This window comes from Lepisosteus oculatus, chromosome 27 (genome assembly GCF_040954835.1).
Source record: "Lepisosteus oculatus isolate fLepOcu1 chromosome 27, fLepOcu1.hap2, whole genome shotgun sequence".
Classification (NCBI taxonomy): domain Eukaryota; kingdom Metazoa; phylum Chordata; class Actinopteri; order Semionotiformes; family Lepisosteidae; genus Lepisosteus; species Lepisosteus oculatus.
The window spans coordinates 10776754-10783120 of record NC_090722.1 but is presented as its reverse complement, the minus strand read 5'-3'; positions in this window follow the sequence as shown (position 1 = coordinate 10783120).

Genomic DNA, 6367 nt, shown 5'->3' with positions numbered 1-6367 from the left:
AGTGATGAGTGTTGGGCTTTGAGTAATGTTGAGTGTGGTGCTGGCTGTGGGCAGTGTTGAGTGTGGTGCTGGCTGTGGGCGGTGTTGAGTGTGGTGCTGGCTGTGGGCAGTGTTGAGTGTGGTGCTGGGCTGTGGGCAGTGATGAGTGTTGGGCTTTGGGTAATGTTGAGTGTGGTGCTGGCTGTGGGCAGTGATGAGTGTTGGGCTTTGGGTAATGTTGAGTGTGGTGCTGGCTGTGGGCAGTGTTGAGTGCTGGGCTGTGGGCGGTGTTGAGTGTGGTGCTTGCTATGGACAGTGTTGAGTGTTGGGCTGTGGGCAGTGTTGAGTGTGGTGCTGGGCTGTGGGCAGTGTTGAGTGTCGGGCTGTGGGAGGTGTTGAGTGTGGCGCTGGCTGTGGGCAATGATGAGTGTTGGGCTTTGGGCAGTGTTGAGTGTGGTGCTGGGCTGTGGGCAGTGTTGAGTGTGGTGCTGGCTGTGGGCAGTGTTGAGTGTTGGGCTTTGGGCAGTGTTGAGTGTGGTGCTGGGCTGTGGGCAGTGTTGAGTGTGGCGCTGGCTGTGGGCAATGATGAGTGTTGGGCTTTGGGCAGTGTTGAGTGTGGTGCTGGGCTGTGGGCAGTGTTGAGTGCGGTGCTGGGCTGTGGGCAGTGTTGAGTGTGGTGCTGGCTGTGGGCAGTGTTGAGTTAACAGTGTGGAGTTAACGCGGTCTGAGAGGAACATGATTTCTCACAGTCGAGCCCGCAGACGGGCTGGCAGAGCTCACGCCGCGGGCACCTGCGACTGCAGCAGATCACAGTGCGGTTATCGGCTCGCTCGCCTGCGCGCGGCGGTCCGACGGGCCCTGGCGTTCTGCACCGACCGCGCGGCTCAGGGAGTGAGGGACGCAGCCTGGAGCCGTGCTCTCAGACAGGGAGGGGACGTGTCAATGCGGTTGTGAGTGTGGGTCCCCCCTTGCTCCCCCCCACCCCTCTGCTCGTCTGCCCCCCCTCGGTGTGTCTGGAACAGAGGCTCAGACAGTATCCGCATTGCGCTCCCAGAAATCACTCTCGTGCGGAGAGAAGGTGGGCTTCCCTGAGCTCGGCAAGTCTGACTTCGCCCAAAAAGGAATCATTTATGAGTCTCTGGTCCCAGAGAACCAGAATCATGGTGCTTTTAAATAGGTCAGCGCTCTGAGCAACTGCAAGAGGGACTTGGAGAAACTGCGGCATTTCAACTAGAAGAGAGAACAGATTGAAGTGCAGTAGAGCCCAGTGAGATCAGGGAAACAGCACAGTACAGTGCAGTAAATCACAGTGAGTTCAGGGTAAAAGAACAGTACAATGCAGTAAATCACAGTGAGATCAGGGTAAAAGCACAGTACAGTGCAGTAAATCACAGTGAGATCAGGGTAACAGCACAGTACAGTGCAGTAAATCACAGTGAGATCAGGGTAACAGCACAGTACAGTGCAGTAAATCAGAGCAGGTTTGGGCACAGAGAGGCTGGTACAGTCACTCATGACACCTTATGTGGTGAAACCATGCCAGAGCCCGGTTGGCTCTGGGTTCGAGCAGGGTGACCCACAGGGGTAACTCTTAAGCATTGTGCATGTTTGATGCCGTCAAATCCGAGAGACGCCACTGTCAGTGAGCTCACGAGGCTCCCCAGACAACCTCCGGGGGCTCTGTTACACATCCAGCTGCAGACACCTTCACGAGGTCGAACCCTGGCGAAAGCCAGTCACTGTCTGCTAAATTTTAAGTTGCAATATTTTCTGGAAGGCTTTGTGAAAATGTGCTAAAGTCATTCTTTCTCCCACAGATACCCCCCTAGTATTTGGCCTTAACTGTGCTCCCCCGTCTCCCACACAGGGTGGAGGCAGCCTGCGGTTATCTGGGGTCACATTCAGAAGGAGCTGGCCTGTTCCATTTCCTGCCGTGGGGGGGTTTAGAGAAGGTGTTCTGATGGGAAGTGTCGATTTGACTGCAGACACTTTGAAAAGGCTGGCAAACCTTAACTTTGACCCACTTCTCCCTGCAGCAGTCCTTGTCCACTAGGAGTGAGTTCGAGGAATGCTCTGGGAGAACAGCACGTGTCCGGAGCCAAATCACAGGCTGTTTCTCTCGCCCTCAATTCCACAGCTGAAATCCTCTCTTCCGAATATTAGGAATCTCCCCCCCGACGGTTCCCCCTCCTCTCCTCCTCCTCTCTGTCTCTTCTTCTCCCTCTCACACTCACACACACTCCCTCCATCTCCTTCTCTTCCCTCTCTCTCCTCCTCTCCCTCTCTCCCTCTCTCTCCCACTCTCTCTCCCACTCTCTCTCCCTCTCCTCCCTGGATGCTGCAGTCACACACAGGCTCGGACAGATGAGCGAGAGAGAGAGACAGAGGGAGAGAGAGAGGGATGACTGCGTGACGCGGAGAAACGAGAGCGAGGGGGAGGAGGGGAGGAGAGAGACAGAGGGCAGCAGGCAGAGGGAGAGAGAGGGAGGCGGCAGACAGGCAGTGTCTCTGAGCTGCCTTGTGCAGCAGCGTGGAGGAGGAGGAGGGTGATGAAGGAGGGAGGCAGGACGAGGTGTGTGTCGGGGGGAGTCTGCTTTTGCTGATGCGATCCGTTTTTTTATTTCATTTTTCTTCTGTGTGTGTGAGTGTGTGTCTGTGAGTGTGTCTGTGCATGAATGTGTGTATGCTAGAGTGTGTGTCTGTGTGCATGACTGTGTGTCTGTGAGTGTGTGTCTGTGGTGCATGAGTGTGTGTGTGTGAGTGTGTGTCTGTGTGTGAGTGTGTGAGTGTGCATCTGCAAGTGTGCGTCTGTGCGTATGGGTGTATGTGTGCACAGGTGTGTCTGTGGTGCATGAGTGTGTGTGTGCACAAGTGTGTGTGTTGCAGCTGTTTGGTGCTGATTCTCAGTGTTGCGTGTTTGCGTGCATGTCTGTATGTGTGTTTCTGTTTGTCCATGCATGTGAGTTTGTGTGTCTGTGCGTGTGTGAGTTTTTTTGAGTGTCAGTTTGTGAATTTGTGTTTTTAGTGTTTGTGTGTGTGTGTCTTTGTTAGTGAGAGTGTGTGAGGGTTTTGTGAGTATGTGTGTGTGTGTTTAGGTTTTTGTGTGTTGTTGCTGCAGGAGAGTGTGTGAGTTGTGTGTTGTTGCTGCAGGAGAGTGTGTGAGTGTGTTGTTGCTGCAGGAGAGTGTGTGAGTATGTGAGTGTGTGTTGTTGCTGCAGGAGAGTGTGTGAGTGTGTGTTGTTGCTGCAGGAGAGTGTGTGAGTGTTGCTGGGATCGGTGCTGGTTCCCAGATTGTTCTCTCCGATCCCCGGAGCCCCTGCAGGAGATCGACTCGGGGTCTTGTCCTCAGCGCTCCAGTCGGAGTCGTGCGTCTCTCCCTCTCTTCCGCGCTGAGGGGGCAGGGGAGGGGCTTTAGGGCAGGATTCGGAGAGCCAGGAATCCCGACCCCACCGGCAGAGACAGACGGTGTCTGGACCCGTCCTGTCCTCCTCCTCCCTCCCCGAACCCTGGCTCGCCCCTTGTGCCCCCTTGGCTGGCCACATCGCAATCCAGGGTGCCGCTTGTCGGATCGGGGCGCATGGAAGACCACTGAGGACAGAGCTGGCTCAGACAGCTGGGGCGCATCACGTACGGTATGTCTGGCCCTGCTCTGGGGTGTCTTTCTGGGGGAGGGTAGGTGGGGCTGACACGCCTGGTGTGTCCTGTATGTTGGGAGCCGTGTGGGGGGGCGAATCCGTGATTATATGTCTGGAGTCTGCCCCTCCCAGGGTTTTTACAGGCTGGGGCAGCAGGGAGAGACAGTCGGGGCAGCTCTGTGTCAGGTCAGCGTACGAGGCGATAGTGGCATTCAGTGTACTGCAATTTTACCCTGATCTCACTGTGATTTACTGCACTGTGCTGTGCTTTTACCTTGATCTCACTGCGGTTTATTGCACCGTACTGTGCTTTTACCTTGATCTCACTGCGGTTTATTGCACCGTACTGTGCTTTTACCTTGATCTCACTGGGATTTACAGCTCTCTGCTGTGCTTTTACCACGACTGCACTGAGCTTTACTGCACTGTACTGTGTTTTTACCCTGATCTCACTGGGATTTACTGCACAGTGCTGTGCTTTTACCATGACTGCACTGAGCTTTATTGCACTGTGCTGTGCTTTTACCACGACTGCACTGAGCTTTGCCTTGTTTGCAAAACAGAGCAGTTGTTCAGACAGGTGCTGTACATTAAAGACAGCGATTGAAGCAGAAAGTCAGCTTCAAGGACTCTCTTTCAGGACACAGCACTTCCTGTGGGGTTTCCTCACAGCGCCTCAAGTTCCTCTCTCTTTGCCACCAGCAGGCTGCAGATTTGGATGGACCGGAAGGAAAGGGGGGAGATTTTGGGGTCAAGTGGGGTTTGGCGATCCTCTCAACATCGGCACTGTGGCATCAGGACCCCCGGCTAGACGATGTCACTCTCGCCCCCTGTGTCCAGTGAGTGAAACTCAACGTGTCCTGAGCACAGCAAGCCTAACAGGGCACACTGCAGGACAGTACAGCAGGGCTCTATACAGCACCCTGCAGGACAGTACAGCGGGGCTCTATACAGCACCCTGCAGGACAGTACAGCGGGGTTCAGTATGGCTTAGTATAGCATAGATACAGCATAGCTAAGGCACTGTAGTGTAGCTGTGAATAGTTCACTAAAGTAAAACCCTATGCAGTGCAGTATAGTATTATTGCTGTTAGACAAATGAATAAATTAAAAGAACACTGAGCTCAGACGTGGCTCCCTTGTGGTACAATATAGGAAACTTCTACAGGGGACACTACAGTACTGTATAGTCAAGTCTTATACACTACAGGACAGTGCAGAGACGTGTGTATCCTCCTTGCAGAATCCCTCCCAGGGTTCCTGAGCAGTTCTGCATAGGCCCTGTATACCAGGCTGGGCTGTGTCCCCGGTCCAGCTGAGTCCGGGACTGTATCAGCCAGGGCCTGGCCAGGACACGTCTGAGGTCATGGTGAGAAACGGGACAGTCCTCCAGGGTCAGGATGATTTCTAACAGGCAACTATCACACCATCCCAAGAAAAATATACCATAGCAAGTTTTTCTTAAATGCTGTTAGCCTGCCTACAAGCTGAGCTCCTTTGACTTGTCAAACACACACACACAAAACTACATTTCCCAGCATGCCTCCCCGTCCCTGAGACCCTTAACCTGTGAGGTCAATGGAGGTCACAGGTGAGGTCCTCGGGAACAGGGCTCCATGCCTCAGCTTCAGAGAGGGAAAATAAGAGCAGGGCCCTCCTGGCGGCCCGTGTCACAGTCTCCCTCCCCCTCCCCCAGCGCCAGAGACAAATCAGAGTGGAAACTGCCCTTTGCTTGGAGAGCCAGTACCTTTCAGCAAAAGACTACTCTCACACGTCCGGTTGTGAACCACACCTCTGTGCCCCAATGCAGTCCTTCTGTGCGCCTGAGCAGAAACTGAGGCTTCAGGGCCCCTGGCTTGTCTGGGGACCCTGTGCACCCCACTGATAGGGGGGCTTGTGCGAAAGTTGGCATTTCGTCCTGAAGAGGGCGCACTTCAGCTGTGTCACACGGGAAAATGGAGGGGGGGGGTGCCTGAGCCATTACTGGGAATCTGGCTCTTCTGTACCAAGGTGCCCAGTCCGGTTGCTACGGCGACTCTGGGGGCAGGCCCGATTGGCTGGCTCCGTGTTCCATTCGGAACGGTCCAATGAGGAGGCAGCCAAAGGTTGTGACCCCACCCAGTATCCCATCGCCGTGGAGATCTGTTGGAATGGCGTTCATTTAGGAGTTTCTTCTGGGCCGGACCGGCAGGAAAAAGGAAGGAGCCTTTGCCAGCTCGAGTGTCGTCCATCTGAGACGGAATTTATCTTCAGGCAGGGAAGCCTCAACACCCCAAAGAAACCCAAAGCCTTGTGCTCAGTCTGAGCAGCTGAACACCATAAATGTCACGCCTGCCGGAGGCCGCGAGTGGGACTCGCCCCTGTACACAGAGAGTGGAGGGTGTCGGGAACACCACTGGTCGGCCTCCTCGGTTTGCTTCCAGAGGGGCTGGGTGGGACCGGGGGGCTGCCAGGTGTTCCGCGAGGGGGTGGGGTACATGAAGAGTCCAGCGGGCCCAGCCCGGCCCGTGCGGATGGCCGGCGGCTCGGTGCTGGCCGGCGCTGTCGCCCCGGAGACAGATTAATGCTCCGGCGCCCTCCGCGCCCCACCGCTGAAGACATATTAACTCCCCGCATCAGGCGCCCCTGTCTGGTTTCCATGGCAACGCAGGGAGGGGAGGAGGGGGAGGGGGGCGTTCGATGGGTCTTCCATCTGCTGCTCCTCTGCTCTCGCTCTCCCTTCGGTAAGGCGTAGCTAAGAAGCGCTGAGCGCC